Source organism: Procambarus clarkii, chromosome 36 (genome assembly GCF_040958095.1).
Source record: "Procambarus clarkii isolate CNS0578487 chromosome 36, FALCON_Pclarkii_2.0, whole genome shotgun sequence".
In the NCBI taxonomy this organism is placed as follows: domain Eukaryota; kingdom Metazoa; phylum Arthropoda; class Malacostraca; order Decapoda; family Cambaridae; genus Procambarus; species Procambarus clarkii.
In genome coordinates, this window is record NC_091185.1 from 12,052,982 (window position 1) to 12,076,081 (window position 23,100).

At 41.7% G+C, this 23,100-nt stretch overlaps 1 non-coding gene across 1 annotated transcript; it reads right to left on the reverse strand.

The window, feature by feature from the left end:
• Positions 1 to 20,124: 20,124 nt before the first annotated feature.
• TRNAP-UGG (transfer RNA proline (anticodon UGG)) lies at positions 20,125 to 20,196 on the reverse strand. Its single transcript has one exon. It is a non-coding gene; the product is annotated as a tRNA-Pro (tRNA).
• Between the last annotated feature and the right edge of the window lie 2,904 nt (positions 20,197 to 23,100).

The following is a 23,100-nucleotide window of genomic DNA, read 5'->3' on the forward strand; positions in this document are numbered from 1 at the left end:
GAGTATACCAACTGTTTTAGAAACCTTTTTAGTTATGTGTTGTATATGGGTGCTGAAGTTGAGTCTCTTGTCTAAGTACAGGCCAAGGAACTTTCCATCATTTTTATTGCTAATGTTTACATTATCTATCTGAAGCATAATTGCATTTGCTGATTTGTTTCCAAATAAGATATAGTAGGTCTTTTCTATGTTTTGTGTGAGTTTGTTGGTTGACATCCACAAGTAGAATTTTTTTAATTAATTGTTTACAATATTATTTAACATGAGTGGGTTGGGGTCAGAGTAGATGAGTAGTATCATCAGCAAACAATATAGGTTTAAGTATGTTAGAGACATTAGGGAAATCATTGATGTATATAAGAAACAGAAGGGTCCTAGGATGCTACCCTGTGGCACCTTTACGGTAAGTGGGAGAGGTTGTATCATTGATGACTACATATTGGTGTCTGTTACTAAGATAGGATCGGATATAGTTCAGGGCAAGGCCACGGATTCCATAATGGTGGAGTTTAAGTAAGAGGTAGTTATGGTTAACAGTATCAAAGGCCTTTCTCAGGTCGATGAAGAGTCAAATTGGAAACTCACTTTTGTCAAGGGCTGAGAAGATTAAGTTAAGCAGACTAACAATAGCATCATTGGTACTCTTTTGGGAGCGGAAGCCAAACTGACAAGGACTTAGTATATTGAACTCTACAAGATTGGAGTAGAGCTGTTTGTAAAAAAAAAAAATTACAATATTTGTGATAATATAGGTAGATTCGATATGGGTCTGTAATTATTTATGTCTGGCATGTTACCTCCTTTATGAACTGGCGTTACTCTTGCTTTTTTAAGGATATCAGGGAAGGTATGAGACTCTAGGGATTTATTGAACAGCAATGCTATGGGTGGTGCAAGGGCATGGGAGGCACTCCTGTATACCATCAATGGTATTCCACTAATGTTCCCAGCTTTGGTTTTTAGCGAGTGAATGATGGACACAACATCTGTAGGGCTGACCGGAGAGAGGAGAAGAGAGTTTGGATAGCTGCGTGAAAGATATGTGGTAACATATGTCTGAGTCTCTGGGATTTTTCGGGCAAGGTTAGCACCAATCTATGAAAAGAAGCTATTAAATTTAGTTGCTGTTTCAAGATCTGTTGCAGGTGTATAACCATCCTTGGAGATTTTTATCTTATTATGTGAATGTTGTTTAACTCCTAGGATGGTAGAGATGGCTCTCCATGTGCTTTTCATGTTGCCTTTTGCTTCTTTGAATCTATTCTCGTAATAGGAACGTTTTGCTCTTCTTATTATACTGGTAATCACTGATGAGTACTTCTTAACTACTTCTTTTGCAACTAGGCCAATCCTAAGTTTTTTCATATTCAAGTATCTTTTCGATTGCTTTAAGTATGCCATTAGTGAGCCAGGGATTATTTAACCTTTTGCCAGTTACTTGCTTGGTGAGGAGAGGACAATAAGTATTGTAAAGGCTTAGAATTTTGGAAAGAAAGAGGCTAGTTAACGAATTATTATCCTGTGTATTGATAAATTCAGATTCCTAGTTTACATTGTGGAGGGCATTTGTGAGATTTCCTATTGCCGCTTCACATTGTAACCTAAAGGTAATTTTCTTGTTACCTGGTGGTGTTATGGCCATGTTCGCTACAAGGAAGGTAGGATAGTGGTCAGTTGTTCTGTCAGTGATTATACTTGATGTAAGAGGAGCTGTTATGTTGGTCCATCAGTGATCCAGGGTAGTCGCAGATGTTTGAGTGAATCGGGTGGGCCTGGTGATTGTGGGGATGAGCATACAGGAATTCATGCTTTTGAGGAAATAGTCTACTTGAGGGCTATTTTGTAGCCCTAGGTTAATATTGAAATCACCTCTGAGAACTATGTGATTTTTGTTGAGATTATTGTTTATGATAAGATTTCTCAAGTTGTTGTTGTATTTGTGTCTAGCTTCAGACACGAGCATGTTACAGTTATGTCTTAAAGAGTTGAGAGTAATTAAGGATGATAAAGTGTCACTTACAATTAATGTATCAAGTTTGGATACTTGTACACATTTCAGTGCAAGGAGCAAGGCAAATAGTTCGGTCTGAAGGGTAGAGGCCCAGTTGTTTATACGGACTCCTCACTCAAATTATAAGTCATAGCCTATTGTCAGGACAAATGCACTTCCAGCTGCAAACGTTGGGCGCTGTAGGAAACCTTCAGTGTATATGATTTGAGAGAGAGAATGCTCAGTGGACAGAGCATAAATATGGCTTAAGACGTTGAGCTTTGCCTCAAAACGAAGCTGGGACTGATCTTTAATTTGCTCCTTTGATGGAAAGGGAGGGATTAAAATTGAAAAGGGTGTAATTTCCTACAGTGCAGGAAAGTGCTATTGTTGTCTCTCTTGGTACAAATTATAAATCTGATACTTTCTGAGTTCAGTTCCAATTTTATTTATCCATTTGAAACAATGTTTACATTCAATAAATAAATTCTGGAGGGCTTCTGTGCAAGGGTTAGGATGAGCTAGCCTAAGCATTTTTATACCAACTTGACAGTTAATTTTAGTAACACGATAACAACGCTTGGAATATTAAGTTCCTTCCTCATGTTAAGTATCTTTGTGGTACGAGGGCAACCAAGGATTATCCCCAAGGCTTCGTTCTCCAATTTTTCAAGCCCTCCAAGCTTTCTTTCAGGATGCCTTAAAGTTAGTTTAGTTCATTTATTATGCACCCCATACCCATCTTGTGGGCGGTAGTGGAAAGGGTTACAGAGGCACATAATGGGCTCAGGGACTGAACCCCACAATTCATTTAGCTAAGCAAGTTACAATCTTGATGAGCTAGTTACAAAATTCAGTATAAGTCATCACATCAACAATGGGTTCGAGATCGACCACAACTACAGTTTCTAAATTAAGCAACTGACATATGTGGAGAGCTAGTGTCACAATTGATATGTTTGTCCTGCACACCGCCCCCCATCCAGTGGGCAGCGGTGGATAGGTTACAATCACTTTTAGTTACTACCTAAAGTTAGCAAACTAGGGATATTTGGCTAAAATTTCTGGTAGCAGATCATTTTGAATGAAATATTGACACATCGTTGGTACATTGGTTATTGAATTGTCTCTAAATTCACGTATCTTTTCGCACTCCATCACATAGTGAAGGAGGGTGTGCGAATAATTTTGTTGACACAGTTTACATTTGGTCAGGTCTACATCGGCAGATAATGAGAATTCCCAGAGATACTTGTAACCGAGTCTAAGCCGAGCAATAGTAACATCTAGAAGTCTGCTGATTTTATTGGATGAACCATAGATGTGTGGCTCCTCTTGCATGATAGTACTGAACTATAGTTAATCCCCCCAAACACTTTCGCGTTTTGGGCTAGTGACCCTTCCACTCTCTCCAGTTTTTTTGGACATTCCTCGGTAGCGCGCAGAAATACTGAAAAGTGTATACTCTTTTCAACTTTGTCACCTTAATTCTCGTCCCATGTCTTTCATTTTGGTATCAATGCGTTCTCAATAGAATTCCCAACAGAACTATAGCATATAATGTCAAAGACAGCAGCGCGCTCCACCCGCCGACAAGATGAATGTACGCCAAGGGTACCAGAAAGAGAAAGCTGTGCCACCCTCAGGCAACTCTCATTACATTAGAGAGCGTGGTAATAGTGAAAAGTGCATACCCTTTTCAACTTTGTTACCTCAATTCTCATCCTAGGTTTTTCAATTTGGTATCAATGTGTTCGCAATAGAATTCTCTACAGGACTAAAGGCATATAAACTCCAAAAGCCCGGCTTACCATCCGCAACAAACAGAAAAAGCGAGTGTGTTATCCGGGAGCGCACAAGAGCAATAAAATGTATACACTCTTTCCATTTTGGTCACCTCAATTGTCATTCTAGGTCTTTCATTTTGGTATCAATGTGTTCGCAATAGAATTCCACACTGGAATATATTCATAAAATGTAAAAAAACAGCAGCGCACTCCACCCGCTGACGTGATGAAAACAGGCCGCGTTTCCCAGAATTCCAGAGCCTGGCCTTCAATTAGAGAGCGTGGTAATACTGAAAGTGAATACTCTTTTCAATTTTGTCATCTCAATTCTCGTCCTAGGTTTTTTAATTTGATATCAATATGTTCGCAATAGAATTCTCTACAGGTTTAAATGCATATAAACTCCAAAAGCACCGCGTACCATCCGCACAAAACAGAGAAAGTGAGAGAAAGTAACCCGGGGGTGCTCTAGTGCAATGTAATGTGTACACTCTTTTCACTTTGGTTACCTCAATTCTCGTCATATGTCTTTCATTTTGGTATCAAAGTGTTTGCAATTGTATCTGCTGGCATTTTACCCTTTGCTTGGACCTGAAGGGTTTTAGGCTCACCACGCTGCAATCTGATAGTACCGCAGGCATATACCCTATCTTCAAGCAGCAATTCACTCATTCAAACCGACTTATAATAGTTATCCATATATAAATGGTAACCTTTGTTCTTCAGTAGTTCAAAGCAGGAAGACGTTGGCACGCAGTTTAAAATCAGTCCCCCCCAAAATTGGATAAAAACCTGAATTTTAGCAAATATTTAAAATTTTGATGCCATACTTCGTCATTAGTGGACATTTAGCAGCTAAAATTTTGACTCCATACTTTGTCATTAGTGGGTGAAAGTGTTAGAAGCCTGTCATATGAAGAAAGATTGTTAAAGCTTATATTACATTCTCTAGAAAGGCGAAGAATTAGGAGTGACATATGGTAGAGGTGCACAATGGGATGAATGGACATAACAAAGGGGACATTAATGGGGTATTAAAAGTAACAACATAAGACAGAACTCGAAACAAAGTGTAAAAATTGGAAAAATTTAGATTTAGGAAAGAACTGCATGGGTAAATACACTGGGTTTGTACCTCAAGGTTCATGTATGCAATATTACAGAGTTCCAGTTAACTCCCATGCATGCAATTAATTTATGTTATGTTTATGTTTTTACGTTAATTTTTTTTTTATTTGTTTGTATATTTTTAAAAGTAAAGCATGCTTACCATCTTATTCCAAGTTTTATGATAACTTTACAAGGTTTAAAACATAAAGTTCAATATATTCTGGTTTTCATACAGGAATTATAGGTTAATATAACATCATAATAATGTAATGATGTCGTGTAAATAACGTTATATTAACGTCATATAAATGTTATATTTATGTTATAAGAACGTAAATTGGATAGGTTTACATAAAGTAAACAAAAAAAACTAAATGTTGACTGAAAATTATTTATTCTTAAATATAAAGCATGAAAACATTATAATTCCATAGCATTCACTATTATTTTTAATTAAATTTTTACATAAATCTTAAAAGACTGTGTCTCAAGAATATATGTTTTTAGTTATATCCTTTGGTTTTTAAGAATGTCAGATATATGTATTTATGTCAAAAGTTACAGTATTACCTTTGTGGCACCATTTAAAAACGTCCACAAACGTTCTGTGTTTGCTGGGTCTTCTCTACAAACAGAGGCTCTCCACCCTGAACACCTTCAGGACCTCTTAGAATTGTCTACCAGGGTCCTCCACAGCTCTTCTGACTGCTACACTATGAAGTCTTCCTTAAGAGCAATGGTGCTTCACCACTGGTATCACAGAAGCATGTGAATCTTCCCTTCACTGCTCCTCTTTCCACAGTTTGAGATCCACCTCCTCACTATTGGGCTCTGCTCTTCCACAGGGCAGAGCAGTCCACATATCCACTCCTTCGGCCTTGAAGTTCCATTCATTAACTTCTCCTCTGGCCTCAGAGTACTCCCATCAACTTCTTCCTCAGGACAAACCTGCCACCCATTTACATGCCAATAAAAATGTTCCTTCTTAAACATATAACTGAAATGAATCACACACAATAAACGTTTCACTTGACATCTCCCTGCTTTCTACATGCTGTGAGGTGACTCCCCCACATTTGGGCTGGTCCATTTTCTGCCATTCCTGGGAGCCTTCTGCTTTCAGGGCGACCCTCTCACTCAGTCGCCCACCAGCAGTCGGAGTGGATGGACGTCGCTCCGCTCTCCAGGACGTTCCTCTATCTCTACTCTCTTATTTTGGCCTTCTGCCTCATCAAAACATGCCTAACATACTCACCAACACTTGCTATGATCGCTGGGCATACTATCAAATACAGACAATCAATGTAAACTGGTTGAAAAAGGCTTTCCGCAGAGTTAGATATACAAGGGCGCTTGCTGGCCTCGGCGTCAGACGTTGACGAGCTCCTTAGGCCACCAAATTGCTATTTAAACTTCTGTACAGGGCTTCTTCCCTTCCAGAATCGAGCACGATGTCATTCCCCAGGTTTCATACAAAAATGCTTGAATAATTCTCCTCTTGATGGAGCACATAATCAGAGAATCTTCCTCTGCTACCAGGAGCTGAAAAACACTGCATCCTTCTTCCACGACGGCTGTTACTCGAGTAAAGTCAAGACCCCTGACATGAGCCTCATGCCATCCTTACAAACTTTTGACATCTCACGTCAAGCTGTTTATGTACATATTCATTCACTGCCCATGCTTTTAACTGTTTGCCAAATTTAATCGAATGTTTACTATATACATTCACAAGTCTATGTGTCTTTGACCTCTTATTTAGGTCAGGTCTTGCAGAATAACTCTCAAGGTAGTCTCGTTTTTCAGCTACCTGGGATCATAACAGGTGATGGCATCCGTGGGCTGTCAGTTGTTGTACCGGCGTCCGTGGGCTTTCAACTGTTGTGATGGCGTCCGTGGGCTGTCAGCTAGTTGGGAGATTGACGACGAAGAACGTCCGCACACCTGGCAGGTGACGCAAGATGAGATGCACCAGCTGCCAGGTGAATAATTAGGGGACGTTCACCGTCGTCAAGGGGGTAAGGAATGTGTTTAAGTTCCGCCTCTGAGGGTGTGAGAGGTGTTGGGGGAGGAGGTAGGAGAAGGGTAGGAGAGGGGTAGGAGAGGGGTAGGAGGGGGGTAGGAGTGGGTAGGATGGGGAAGGAGGGAGGGAGGGAGGGATGATGTGGAGGGTGTGGAAGAGTAATTAAGAATGGAGAAAGTGGAAGAGTGAATATGTAAAATTCTACGTTTAGTAACTGCCGCGTTTCAATAGAATGTAGTTGAGTGTTGTCCAATCATGGATGTGAAAGGAGATGTGGTCGGCTCCTCCCTTCCTATGGGTGGTAGTGGTCTCCTATGTGAGCGCCAATCAGCATCAAGCTCCTCCTCCCCGATCTCCTAGAAGGATTAAGCCTCGCCCCGCCATATTTGGTCAGAGTGTATTTAGCGTTTGGATAGAAAGTGTGTGATGATGACGATGGATGTTTGGGCAGAGAGGTGTGAGCTGTAGCATTGCCAGCAAGGTACTGAGGGTGTATACCTTACACAGGCATAGATAAGAGAGGAGAGAGGTCGACAGACAGGTAGGCAGAGAGACAGACAAGACAGACAGACAGACAGACAGACAGACAGACAGACAGACAGACAGACAGACAGACAGACAGACAGACAGACAGACAGACAGACAGACAGACAGACAAACAGACAGTCGGACAGACAGACGGACGGACGGACGGACGGACGGACGGACGGACGGACGGACGGACGGACGGACGGACGGACGGACAGACGGATAGACAGACAGACAGACAGACAGACAGACAGACAGACAGACAGACAGACAGACAGACAGACAGACAGACAGGCAGACAGACAGAGAGACAGACAGATAGACAGACAGTCGGACAGACAGACAGACAGACAGACAGACAGACAGACAGACAGACAGTCGGACAGACAGACAGACAGACAGACAGACAGACAGACAGACAGACAGACAGACAGACAGACAGACAGACAGACAGACAGACAGACAGACAGACAGACAGACAGACAGACAGGCATACTGACGGACAGACAGACAGACAGACTAACAGACCACCACTACCTTCACCACCTTCCCTACCCTACACCACCTTCCCTACCCTTCACCACCTTCCCTACCCTTCAACACTTTCCCGACTCTTCACCACCTTCTCTTCCTATCACCTCCTTCCCTAACCCTTCACCACCTTCCCTACCCTTCACCACCTTCCCTACCCTTTACCACCTTCCCTACCCTTCACCACCTTCCCTACCCTTCACCACCTTCCCTACCCTTTACCACCTTCCCTACCCTACACCACCTTCCCTACCCTTCACCACCTTCCCTACCCTTCACCACCTTCCCTACCCTTCACCACCTTCCCTACTCTTCACCACCTTCCCTACCCTTCACCACCTTCCCTACCCTTCACCACCTTCCCTACCCTTCACCACCTTCCCTACCCTTCACCACCTTCCCTACCCTTCACCACCTTCCCTACCCTTCACCACCTTCCCTACCCTTCACCACCTTCCCTACCCTTCACCACCTTCTCTACCCTTCACCACCTTCCCTACCCTTCACCATCTTCCCTACCCTTCACCACCTTCCCTACCCTTCACCACCTTCCCAACCCTTCACCATCTTCCCTACCCTTTACCACCTTCCCTACCCTTCACCACCTTCCCTACCCTTCACCACCTCCCCTACCCTTCACCACCTTCCCTACCCTGCCCCACCTTCCCTACCCTTCACCACCTTCCCTACCCTTCACCACCTTCCCTACCCTTCACCACCTTCCCTACCCTTTACCACCTTCCCTACACTTCACAACCTTCTCTACCCTTTACCTAAGGGAGCCGGTCGGCCAAGCGGACAGCACACTGGACTTGTGATCCTGTGGTCCCGGGTTCGATCGCGGGCGCCGGCGAGAAACATTGGGCAGAGTTTCTTTCACCCTATGCCCCTCTTACCTACCAGTAAAATAGGTACCTGGGTGTTAGTCAGCTGTCACGGGCTGCTTCCTGGGGGTGGAGGCCTGGTCGAGGACCGGGCCGCGGGGACACTAAAAAGCCCCGAAATCATCTCAAGATATCCTCAAGATAACCCTCCCTACCCTTCAATACCTTCCCTACCCTTCACCACCTTCCCTACCCTTCACCACCTTCCCTACCCTTCACCACCTTCCTTACCCTTCACCACCTGCCATACCCTTTACCACTTTCCCTTACCCTTCACCACCTTCCCTTACACATCACCACCTTCCCGACTCTTCGCCACCTTCCCTTACCCTTCGCCACCTTACCTAAAATTCACCACCTGTCTGACTCTTCAACACCTCCCTAACTTTTCACTACCTTCCGAACACTTCACAACCTTCCCTTACTCTTCACCATCTTCCCAACCCTTCACCATCTTTTCTTCCCTTTACCATCTTCCCGATTCTTCCTTACCTTTCACTACCTTCCCTACCCTTCACCACCTTCCTTTTCCTTCACTACCTTCCTTGCCATTCACCACCATCCTTACCCTTCACAATCTTCCTTTCCCTTCACAACCTTCCCTACCCTTCATTATCTTTCACCACTTTTCCTACCCTCCACAACTTTCTCTACCCTTCAATACCTTCCCTATCATTCACAACTTTCCCTACCCTTCTCAACCATCCCTACCCTTCACCCCTTTCCCTACCATTCAACACCTTCCCGGCTCTTCACCACCTTTCCTACCCTTCACCACCTTCCTTACACTTCACCACTTTCCTTACCTTTCACCACCCTCGCAACCCTTCACTATCTTCCGTTACTCTTCACCACCTTCCCTACCCTTCACCACCTTCCCTACCCTTCACCATCTTCCCAAACCTTCACCACCTTCCCTTACACATCACCACCTTGCCCTTACTCTTCACCATCTTCCCATACCTTTCACTACTTTCTCTCACCTCTGCTCACTAAACATGGTAGATGGTACACCGCCACCTTCTCTCACCTCTGCTCACTAAACATGGTGGATGGTACACCACCACCTTCTCTCACCTCTGCTTACTAAACATGGCGGATGGTACACCACCACCTTCTCTTACCTCTGCTCACTAAACATGGTGGATGGTACACCGCCACCTTCTCTCACCTCTGCTCACTAAACATGGTGGATGGTACACCACCACCTTCTCTCACCTCTGCTCACTAAACATGGTGGATGGTACACCACCACCTTCTCTCACCTCTGCTCACTAAACATGGTGGATGGTACACCACCACCTTCTCTCACCTCTACTCACTTAAACACACTCCCAATGGTCCCCAGCCCGTCCGCTTGGCCTACCCGTGAATCACCTTCATCTTCACTAAGTTTTCACCATCTGTGATATTCTTCAGACCTCTGTGTGTGTGTCTCCTTAGCTCTCAGTATTCCTGCTTGGAGGAGTCCCAAGAGCCTTCCACCCAGATCGAGAAAAGAAAAATGGCATCTGGGGTTCAGGAGCGCCAAAAGCGAGTTCTGGAGAAGGAGGAGGAGGGCGTCGCTACGTCTGCAGGAGGCAAGAGACTGCGGCGGGAAGTGAGTTTGTCTCAAGGAAAAAAGGTTCGAAAGGGAGCGACTACAGTCCCTGAAGGTTACTCAATGGCAGAGAAACTGTCCCGAGTTCGATCTAAAATGTCGTCATATCGATCACAATCAACCCAGAAAACGGAGGTAAAAATAACATTACATGAAAGACTTCAACATTTCCTTAAACAACAAAATGATAAAACAATAGAAGAAGAAAAGAAGGAAAATGAGAGAATTGAGAACCAGTGCCTCCTAGAGGACTTGGAGACATTGATCAATAAACATCAAGAGCTTGATAAAGGCGAAGAATCTGAGCTTGACCAATGGCCAGGCACCATTAACCAAGATTTTCTTATGTTCGATCCGTTCTCAGATTATGAGGATGAGGACGAAAATGATTCTCAAACCACAGAGGATTGAGAACTGGCTGCCTGCCCCTGAATTATTATTATTATTATTGTTATTGTAAACATTTGTGTTTTAAATAAAGTATTTTATTCTATAATGATCATTGTTGCTTTATTATTCTTTGACTTAAAATCTTGAAAATTTAATGTGATAATTTACTGACTTGACACTAACAAATGATAGTATATTGGTGGTCCAGGATGGACCAAGTAAGTTGTTGGTGACTGTGACGAACTTCATCTCCAGTATATGCCCAGCCACTTGGGCTGGACGGTAGACTGACGGTCTCGCTTCGTCCAAGTGGTTGGGCACCATTCCTTCTTTAAGTCCCATCCCTAATCCTTATCCTGACCCCTTCCAAGTATTATAGTCGTAATGACTTGGCGCTTTCCCCTGATAGTTCTCTTCCCCTTCATCTCGAGTGTGCAACATTTTGGGCAGTGTGTGTTTATGTAGCAATTTACCCAGAGAGAGAATTGTATAAAAACAAAGGAGTGTAGATTTTTGGGAGGCAAATGATACTCTTGCTGGGATAAATATTTATTTTTACAATAAGTGCCATAATTGAGGTAGATAATAAGTAAATTATAAGACTTACAATACGTGGCATTATATTGAATTAACGTAATAAATAATAAATAGTAATGTATATCCCGTAAATGATGCATAACTGTAATTAGCCTTCGTGGGAACTTGCCTAATTTACAGTACTTAATGCAACAGTTAAACAATATGTAAGTTATACAATTTAAAAAAGAAGTAATATAAGCCAGATGTGTTTTCCTACATCTTGCCCAAAACACTGTGCGTATTGGTGGCTTTAGGCATAGTATATACTCGCGCCATCTAGAAATCCTACTTTCTGCTTGTACTCATTTTGCATATGTATGTACTTTTCCTACTTTGCAAGGAATGTTTGTGAGTGACACTTGTACGTAGTTAAGCGCCTCTTCTCTATCTGCTTTCTTGTAGAGTGGCACCACATTTGCCGTCTTCCAGCAGCTGGGCAATTAGCCCTCTGTTAGGGATTCATCAGAGATTAGTGCCAGAGGTATGCTGAGGCATGTGCAACTTCTTTGACCATCCATGGTGATTGTTCTGCCCAATAGCTTTAGTTATGTTGAGTGATGTTAGTTGTATCCTTACTTCCTCTGCTATTACCTTTATATATTTACTAGTCTCTCTCATGAGGGGCTGCTTCCTCTTCTAGCTGTTCAGCCTCAGTAGTGAACACTCCATGGAAGCTGGCACTGAGTTCTTCACAAAGTTTCTTATCATTTCCTGTATACTGTCCTCCCCTTTTTCGTAACCTGGTCATTCAGTCTTTCACTGTCATTTTCCTTCTTATATGGCTATGTAGGAGTTTCTGTTGTGAAGGTTGTGGTATCGCAGCTATACTGAACCAAGATGGTATGGCTCTCCATCACACAAATAAACAAAAAATGCTGCTATTGGTCCTTGCAGTGTTTAGGTCGCAGGTGGAAGCAAATGAAAATCATCAAATAAATAATTAAAACAATTTACTAAAATATTAAGGAACAAAAATGGCACCTAACACTTGGCTGTTATACCCTTCAAAGGTGAACAAAATAATATGAAAATTAATAAAAGAATAGACTGTGCAAGAAATACAATGAAAAGAATAAATGAGTAAATACTGGTGGTGGTGAAGACAACTACTATACCACACAGCATCCAGCACACGACTTAGCCATGTTTGGCCCCCTCCCTGGCTGACCCCCAGCCCTCCCACACCCGCTACTCCGTCCACTACTACTCCCTCTTTCCCTGGCAAGCTTCCCTTATTCCTGTCAAATTCATTTGTAAACCTAGTTATTTCTCTTTTCCATTCTACCCTGCTCTTCCTGATTTCCTCTTGAATATAATCCATAAACTCTTGTTTGAGTAATTGAACCTCTTCCAGTATCTCATTAAAGATTTCACTTTTAATCCCCTGGATTAGATCATATATCCAAACATTCCTCTTCTCTACAAATTTCCCAATCATCTTCTCCACAAACCTATCCTCTTCTTCAATCATAATACTGCTGGACCTAGACGCCCTTTCTGACCTAGTCATTGCTGTAATCCAACCAGGGGTTTCAAGTACCTTACCGTCCTGCTAACACAATAGGTGAGTGAATCTCCAAATGTCTCCCCACGTGGTGTTGGGAGGGTTGCACTTTCGCGCTCCCGGCAAACGAAAAATAAAAATTTCCCCTTGTGCGCGCGGCGTTTCGAGGGCTTAAGCAGCAACACCGAAAAGTGTATACTCTTTTCACTGTCCTGACTTTAATTTTCGATGTACGTATTTCAATTCTACAGCAATGTGTTCGCAATAGAATGTTCTAGAAGAACATACGCATACAAGTTCAACACAGCATAAGTTAGAACGGCACCAAATAAAAAAACTCCGTTGATCGATTTGCGTGCGCGGCAAAAACCGACGAAATGTTTTTGTTATTTTCATGTTTGTCAAGTTTAGACTTGTTGTACACCGTTTTCATTTATAGAACAGTGATCGCAATAAAATTCCCTACACAGACATATGCATATGAAATAAAAATATTGGGCAAGCCCTGCCTGTATCAACGCCGAAAGTCACCCCACTTCAACCCGTCCGCCACACCCGCTACACCCGAAAAATACTTCCTGAAGTTTCCCGTTTACTCATAGAATTTTATGTGATATATTGTCCAGTCTGGTATGAAAAAATAGCAAAGTAATGGTCTACAAAATGTATAAAATATAATATCTTATTGATGAAAAATTATTCAAAATATTTGTACTTACCAAGGCGATGATGATGGTAGAATAATAAGTTGAGCATTTTTCTCCACTCCACCTCCTTCATGTCAACTATCCTGAAGCTCCTCAACAGATGTTTCGTAGGTGGAGTGAAGCTGTTGCAGATGGTTACTTCTTGTCCACCCAAAATACCATTTTCCGGTGGTATCTAGTGTAGCAAAGTACAACGCTCAGTCCCACATCACACGTTTTGCAGGTGTTGAACTGAAAAGAGGCCGCCTCGCACCAGATGGTCCGGGTGTTGACACGGCGGGATCCGCAGGATAACCTGCGTTAACATCTATGTCTGGAGCATGTGGTATGGTTGTAGTTGTTGCAGGTCATTCCTCAGCGTTCCACTTCAGTAAGGACCAAATTGCCACCTCGTGAAACTCTAGCAATGAGAGCTTCTTGCTATCAGTTGTGTGGTTCCTATACAAAGCGAATGCACTATGCAAAGCCATTTGCATAAAATAAAACGTGATGTTCTTCGTCCATTTGTGAGTTTTTCTTGCAAACTCGTAATACTTGATCATTTGATCGAAGTGATCAACACTTTTCATGAACCGATTATAATCACATATTTCTTTCGGTTTGTTCACTGTTACCAGTTCGAGTCCAGTTGTTCCGTAACGTTTTCGAATGCGTTTCCTTCGCTGCCCTTCATTAGTATCTGCATTGTGCAAGTTGGTTATGAGTGAGACAACGCGCTTGTCTTTCCATAGTATAACAAATGTGTTATCTTTGCGCCGGTACAGGGTGGTATCCAATGCAATTTTACCCTTTGCCTGCTGTTGCAGTTCCTTTGGTGCGCCACGTTGCAGTCTAAGTGTGCCACATGTGTAAACCCCAACTTCTCGTAACTTCTCTGTCAGGGTAACTGAGTTGTAGTAGTTATCCATGTACAGATGATAGCCCTTGTTCAATAGGGGCTGAATCAATCCCCATGACGGTTTCCACTGTAGTTTTTCCAATGCCACAATATATGACATAATCATATATGTAGCCAGATGTTGATTCAGCCAACATGTAAAATTTTATACCATATTTGTCGGGTTTGTTGGGATTGTACACCTTGAAAGAGAGTCGGCCTCGCCATGGCATCGTACCTTTATCCAGACTCAATTCTTTCTTTGGAACATATACTTCTGCAAATTTCTTTGTAAAATATTCCATCACTGGTCGCACTTTTATCAACCTGTCAGGATTGTTCTCGGGAACTGCATTGTTGTTTATATGTATGGAAGAACTGGGCAATATGTTGGAACCGTCTCGACGACATAAACACGTTGAAGAAACGAGCATGCTAGGGCTTATTTGTTTGCCAGTACATTCTCATGGTAGGGGAGCTTGATTATCCCCCATCAATAGCCAGAGGCTCAAATATCTGGTCATTTCTTTTAATGTAACTGGTTTCCACAAATTCCTTGAGGTCTCAGAAGCAAACTGTATAATCTGTGAGGCATCCAAGTTTATTTTGATGGTGAGATATTCTATCAACGCTCTTGTAAAAAATATTTGTATAAATTGTAATGGAGACGTTGGTGTGGGAATGGTCAGGCCTGGGGTTGCAGTAAAATCATCAACCATTGGAGGAGTGTTGCTACGACTCCAGACATTATCAGCCTGAGGCCCTCGACTAGGTACCGGACGTGTTCGCTTTCGATGCCGCAGGGCTGGTACATCTTCCTCACTCTCCGTCATACTCTCCTCCTCACTTGTAGAAATATCATATTCTTCTGCCTCACTATATTCATTATCGCCTTGGAAAATATCACAATCAGGTTCATCCCCTTCAATATCATCATCAACGTCCGATAATGCTTCAACAAGCCCAGGAATCTTGGAGGGAGTGAGCCTCACCCCACGATACCTTTTGTAAATCATACTTATCTTGTCTTCTTTGGCAGACGTCTTCGCTCCTTTCCACGTACCACTGCTTGGGCCTTGACCAGGATCCATGGTAAACGTATATAATGGGTCACAAACACACGGGAACGGAAATAGATGCGTAAAACAGATCAAGTTAGGCGCGCGAGGGGAGAGCGGTGCGGGCACTCCTCGTGTCAACAAAACAATGGACCGACCACGTGATCGCGTAAGCCGGGGTGCCATGTGGCCTATTGGGGAGAACGGGAATGTCATTGCGCGCATTTTGAAACTATCCCCAAATCGATCGGATAAAAAATGGATTTTATACCAATATTTTTTCTCACGACTCGTGAGCGCGCCCCTTATTCGCACTTGGGAGAAAAATTGGTTACGCCTCGAGGAGTAACCGATGCGCGAAAGTTTAATTAACTTAATTAATTATATAAACAATTCTGCAAATTATGGTTGTATTGCTGAAGTCCCCTCTACAGGAACATTACCGTCTCCCTGAGGAGTGGTTTGCGTCTGGTATTGAGTTTGGCCCCATTTCCCTATCATACCTAGTTTTAAAATTATAAATAGAATTTGCTCCCCGAACCTGCTCCTTTAGTGCATTCCATTTTCCACTACTCTCACGCTAGAGGAAAACTTCCTAACATCTCTGTGACTCATCTGAGTTTACAGCTTCCACCCATGTCCCCTTGTTCTGTTACTATTCCAAGTGAACATTTCGTCTTTTTCCACTCTGTCAATCCTTCTAAGTATTTTATACATTCCTATCATATCCCTCCTCTCCCTTATTATTTCTAGTGTCGTAAGGCTCAGTTCCTTCAGGCGCTCTTCATACCCCATCCCTCGTAACTCTGGGACGAGTCTTGTTGCAAACTTCTGAACCTTTTCCAGTTTCCTTGTGTGTTTCTTCAGGTGGGGACTCCATGATGGGGTGGCATACGCCAAGACTGACCTCACGTAGGCAGTGTAAAGTACCCTAAATGCCTCCTCACTTAGGTTTCTGAATGATGTTCTAACTTTTGCCAGTGTAGAGAACGCTGCTGTCGACATCCTATTTATTTGTGCCTCAGGAGTTAGATTAGGTGTTACGTCCATGCCCAGGTTTCTTTCTTGAGTCGTCTCAAATAGGCAGTTCCCCTTCATTGTGTACTGTCTCTTTAGTCTCCTATCATCTAATCCCATTTCCAGAACTTTACATTTTCTTGTGTTGAACTCTAGTAGCATTTTTCTGACTATCTCTGCAACCTGTTCAAGTCCTCTTGGAGGATCCTGCAATCCTCATCTGTCACAACTCTTCTCATCAACTTTGCATCATCTATGAACAACACCATGTAGGATTCTACACCTGTAAACATATCAATTTACGTTTATTAGAAATAGAATTGGTCCCAGCACCGATCTTTGAGGTACTCCACTCGTTATTGTTTGCTAGTCCGACTTCTCGAACTGGCAGTTATAAAGTTTATAATAAAGTTTAATAAGTTTAATAAACATTTAGTTTAATAAAGTTTATAACTGCCCATGACAGCTATAAAGTTTTATTCGGTTTGATCACATCAAGTAGGTTTAAGTGTTTTGTTTTATAAACAAGGTTGTTTGATATCTCTTTTCTTCTGACAGGTAATTTTGTTAGGTATAAGTTCTTTGCTACTTATTTTATTGTGACCTGTTTTTCCTTTAGATCTGATACTGAATACGAGAAGTATTCGAAATGTCATTCCTGTTAAAGTAAAGAATCTCTCCTCTTACCGTAACTCTCTGGCTTTTCCTGTTTGGTAGTTCCTTACCATGTTAGGGCTTTTCCGCTTACTCCCGCCGGCCTCTGTGTGTGTGTGTGTGTGTGTGTGTGTGTGTGTGTGTGTGTGTGTGTGTGTGTGTGTGTGTGTGTGTGTGTGTGTGTGTGTGTGTGTGTGTGTTTGTGTGTGTGTTTGTGTGTGTGTGTGTGTGTGTATATGTGTGTGTGTGTGTGTGTGTGTGTGTGTGTGTGTGTGTGTGTGTGTGTGTGTGTGTGTGTGTGTGTGTGTGTGTGTGTGTGTGTGTGTGTGTGTGTGTGTGTGTGTGTGTGTGTGTGTGTGTGTGTGTGTGTGTGTGTGTGTACTCACCTATTTGTGTCTGCAGGATCGAGCATTGACTCTTGGATCCCGCCTTTCGAGCATCAGTTGTTTACAGCAATGACTACGGTCCTATTTCCCTATCATACCTAGTTTTAAAATTATGAATAGTATTTGCTTACACAACCTGTTCCTTAAGTGCATTAAATTTCCCCACTACTCTGAAACTAAAAGAAAACTTCCGAACATCCCTGTGACTCATCTGAGTTTCCAGCTTCCACCCATGTCCCCTCGTTCTGTTACTATTGCGTGTGAACATTTCGTCTATGTCAACTCTGTCAATCCCCCTGGGTATTTTATACGTTCCTATCATGTTCCCCCTCTCCCTTCTTCTTTCTAGTGTCGTAAGGCACAGTTCCTTCAGGCGCTCCTCATACCCCATCCCCTCGTAACTCTAGGACGAGTCTCGTTGCAAACCTCTGTGTTTGTGTGTGTGTTTATTCACGTAGTTGTATTCACCTAGTTGTTCTTGCGGGGGTTTAGCCCTGCTCTTTCTGCCCGCCTCTCAAAGTTCAATCAATCAACTGCAACTTACTATTAACTATTCCCTCCCCCCCCCCTACACACACACACAAGGAGCAGCTCCGCAACAGCTGTCTAACTCCCAGGTACCTATTTACTGCTAGGTTACAGGAGCATTAGGGTGAAAGAAACTTTGCCTTTTGTTTCTGCCTGGTCCGGGAATCGAACCCGGTCCATAGAATAACAAGCCCTGCGTGCTGTCCGTTCAGCTATCAGACCCCCAGAATGAGAGCATGTGTGTGTGTGTGTGTGTGTGTGTGTGTGTGTGTGTGTGTGTGTGTGTGTGTGTGTGTGTGTGTGTGTGTGTGTGTGTGTGTGTGTGTGTGTGTGTGTGTGTGTGTGTGTGTGTGTCCGCGTGTGTGCGTGTATATGTGTACTCACCTAGTTGTACTCACCTTGTTGTGCTTTCAGTGATTGAGCTCTGGCTCTTTGATCCAGCCTCACACCCATCAATCAATTGATGTACAGATTCCTGAGCCTACAGGGCTCTATCACATCTACATATGAATATATTTACATGAGTACTCACCTAATTGTGCTAGTGAGGGTTGAGCTCTGGCTCTTTGGTCCTGCCTCTCAACTGTCAATCAACCGATGTACAGATTCCTGAGCCTACTGGGCTCTATCATATCTACAATTGAAACTGTGTATGGAGTCAGCCTCAACCACATCACTGCCTAATGCATTCCATCTGTTAACTACTCTGACACTGAAAATGTTCTTTCTTACATCCCTGTGGCTCATTTTTGTACTCAGTTTCCACCTGTGTCAGAAATTTGGGAACATAAAGTGATCTGATATTCTCATCACTAAAATATAAGAAAAACAGTTAAAAAATGAAATAAAAATATACTATACTCAAAAAATGAACGGTATGGTAAACATCACAGCTCAATTCCAAAGCAATTCACACAAAATATTTAAATCAAAATGAAAATAAATAAAAATCTATGAAAATTCAATTTAAGTGCAATCAGAAACACTGAAATGGAAGTGTAACATATTTTGTATAGCATGTGTGTTGTTCTTACATGCAACGGATGGCGCTGCTTTTCAAGAAAAACATAGTTTTACCTGTCAGTGTGTGGCTTCCATACTTATTCTTACAAAATGAATGGTATGGTAAACAACACAGCTCAATTTCAACAAAATGTCACACAAAATTATTCAATAAAAAAAAATCGAAATCTATAAAATTATAATTTATCAATGCAATCGGAAACATTGAAATGGAGTTTGTGACATATTTAGTATTGTGTGCGTGTTGCTTATGTGAGACAGATGGCGCCGTTTTTCAAAAAATACATGTTTTTATCTATCAAAAGGATGGCATCTATATAGTATATATATATATAAAGATGTGCCTATTCGAATGTAACGTTGTGTCAAAATTTCAAACTAATCAGTGAAGAACTTTTGAAGATTGCAGCGTGTGTTGCTCCTGCGTCCAACAGATGGCACTATTTAAAAAAAAAACATGTTTTTTTTCCTTTCACAGGTGAGGCATGTGTATAGTAGATATATAAAAAGACGCGCCTATTCGAATGCAACGTGGTTTCAAAATTTCAAAGCAACTAGTAAAGTGATTTCCAAGATTTCCCTCACATAAAAAACACATGAAAAATACAGGTTTTCAGAAAAAGCATGGGTTTTTACCGTCACAGACGTAACTTCTATATAGTATGTATATAAAATCCTGCTCGGATGCGAATGGAATGTTGTGTGAAAAGTTCAAAGCAATCGGTGAAGAACTTTCGGAGATTAGCGATTCTTAACAAATGAACATTTCCATTTTCATTTATATAGATTAGTTAATTACATTTTAAAATATATGCATCATACTGGTTTGCTACTTAAAATTAAGTCTTATGATGTCTCCTATGTTTAATAGTGCGTTTCTTAATGTTGGCAAAATGTAAGCAATTAAATTTACAGTATAATTAACTTGCTAGGGAAGGAAAATATTGAGGGCCTGTCCGGGAGTTGAACCCGGGACCTCCTGCACCCAAAGCAGGAATCATTCCACTAGACCAACAGGCCGTGGATATTTGAGTTTATTTACGTTAATTAAATATTTTTACAATGAAATATGCCTACTTACAATTATCAGATCCTGTCCGGGATTCGAACCAGGGTCACGAGAATTTAGAGCAAGCAATGTTTTTCTTGAACAAAGTATAATTTTCAGCATGTGATCAGTCAACTGGTAAACATCGCACACTTCCTTATCGTTTGTAGTGAATCTGCCAGCCCGTATCCTCAATCTCATACACCTGTTCCTTCACTGCTTTCTTCTTCTGATGTGGCTGGGCAGCAATATAGGTTGAGTATTTCCCATGCTTACTATGTCATTTTTGTATTGCACTTCTGCCTCTCCCCTCACCCTGACGTATTCATTTCTTGTACTATGGTATCTTTCTCTGCTCTCAAGTGTCCTGTTATTTCTATTGTTTCTCCGCACCCTTGTATTTTGTTGCCTTACTAGCTTACATCTCTAATTAAACCATGGGATTCTCATCTGCATTTCGATTTTTTCCTTTCAGACTGGGGCAAACTTGTCTGTTGCTTCCTTAATCTTCTTCGTGATGTAGTCCATCATATCTTGGGTAGTCTTTCTCCTGAGCTTTCCCATGTTATATATGTTAGGAATTTTCTTATCTCCTCGTAGTTTGCCTTTCGGAATGCCAGCCTTTTGTCTTTAGGTCCCCTCCTTGAGTACATTAACCGTTCTTCGACCAAATACACAAACGTGATTACACTGTGATCGCTTATTCCTACTGGGGCCTTGAAACCGATTTCCCTTAAGTCGGAGTCGTTCAGTGAAGACTAGGTCGAGTCTCGCTGATTATCGTTTCCTCTCATCCTAGTGGGTCCCCTGAAATGCTGGCTTAAAACGTTTCGTCGCCACTCCAATAGTTTAGCTTACCATGTTTCCTCACCTCCGTGTGGTTCCCTGTTCTCCCAATCTATCCTTCCGTGATTGAAATTCCCCAAGATGAGCAGAAGGGATCGGTTTCTACAGGCAACAGTGGCTGCCCTCTGAATTATAGTGTTAACTGCCATGATGTTTTTGTCATCCTCTTGCCTGGGAATTCTGTCGATTGGTTGAGGATTATATATCACCGGTACATCTACTCATAATCTTCCCATCGTCATGGTGCATGTAATGTACAGTACCCCTAGCAGCCTGGGATAACCATCTCCTTGAATCTGCATTCCTTTCTCATCAAGGAGTGTGTGTATGTGTGTGTGTGTGTGTGAGTGTGTGTGCGTGTGTGTGTGTGTGCGCGTGTGTGCGTGTACTCACTTAGTTGTGCTTTCAGTGATTGAGCTCTGGCTCTTTGATCCCGCCTCACACCCATCAATCAATTGATGTACAGATTCCTGAGCCTACAGGGCTCTATCATATCTACATATGAATATATTTACATGAGTACTCACCTAATTGTGCTAGTGAGGGTTGAGCTCTGGCTCTTTGGCCCTGCCTCTCAACTGTCAATCAACCGATGTAAAGATTCCTGAGCCTACTTGGCTCTATCATATCTACAATTGAAACTGTGTATGGAGTCAGCCTCCACCACATCACTGCCAAATGCTTTCCATCTGTTAACTACCCTGACACTGAAAATGTTCTTTCTTACATCCCTGTGGCTCATTTTTGTACTCAGTTTCCATCTGTGTCAGAAATTTGGGAACATAAAGTGATCTGATATTCTCATCACTAAAATATAAGAAAAACTGTTAAAAAATAAAATAAAAATATGAACAATAAAATATACTATACTCACGAAATGAACGGTATGGTAAACATCACAGCTCAATTCCAAAGCAATTCACACAAAATATTTAAATCAAAATGAAAATAAATAATAATCTATGAAAATTCAATTTAAATGCAATCAGAGACACTGAAATGGAAGTGTAACATATTTTGTATAGCATGTGTGTTGTTCTTACATGCAACGGATGGCGCTGTTTTTCAAGAAAAACATAGTTTTACCTATCACAGGTGTGACTTCCATACTTATTCCTACAAAATGAATGGTATGGTAAGCAACACAGCTCAATTTCAACACAATGTCACACAAAATTATTCAATAAAAAAATAAAATAAATCGAAATCTATGAAAATATAATTTATCAATGCAATTGGAAACATTGAAATGGAATTTGGGACATATTTAGCATTGTGTGCGTGTTACTATTCAACCCGTTCTCGCAAATTTAATAAGTCAATATTGAATTATTATATATGTGCATAGGTGACATACTTCACATAATAGTTTCCCTTGAAAAGCTTCATAGAAAACACCGACCTTTCCTAACCTACTTAGTATGTTAAGATAAGCATCTTATTGCTTCGTAATTACAATTATTACCAAGCCTATACCTATAATAGGTTAAGTAACAATTGTAATTACGAAGCTATAAGATGCTTATTTTAACATACTAAGTAGGTTAGGTAAGGTCGGTGTTTTCTATGAAGCTTTTCAAGGGAAACTATTATGTTTAGTATGTCACCAATGCACGCAACTAATAAGTCAAAATTGACTTATTAAATTTGCGAGAACGGGTTGTGCTATTATGTGCGACAAATGGCGCTGTTTTTTAAAAAAAAAAACATGTTTTACCTATCAAAAGGATGGCATCTATATAGTAGATATATAAAAAGACGCGCCTATTCGAATGTAACGTTGTGTAAAAATTTCAAACAATCAGTGAAGAACTTTTGAAGATTGCAGCGTGTGTTGCTCCTACGTCTAACAGATGGCACTGTTAAAAAAAAAAAAACATGTTTTTTTCCTTTCACACGTGAGGCATGTATATAGTAGGTATATAAAAAGACGCGCCTATTCGAATGTAACGTGGTTTCAAAATTTCAAAGCAATTAGTAAAGATATTTCCAAGATTCCCTCACATGAAAAACACATGAAAAATACAGTT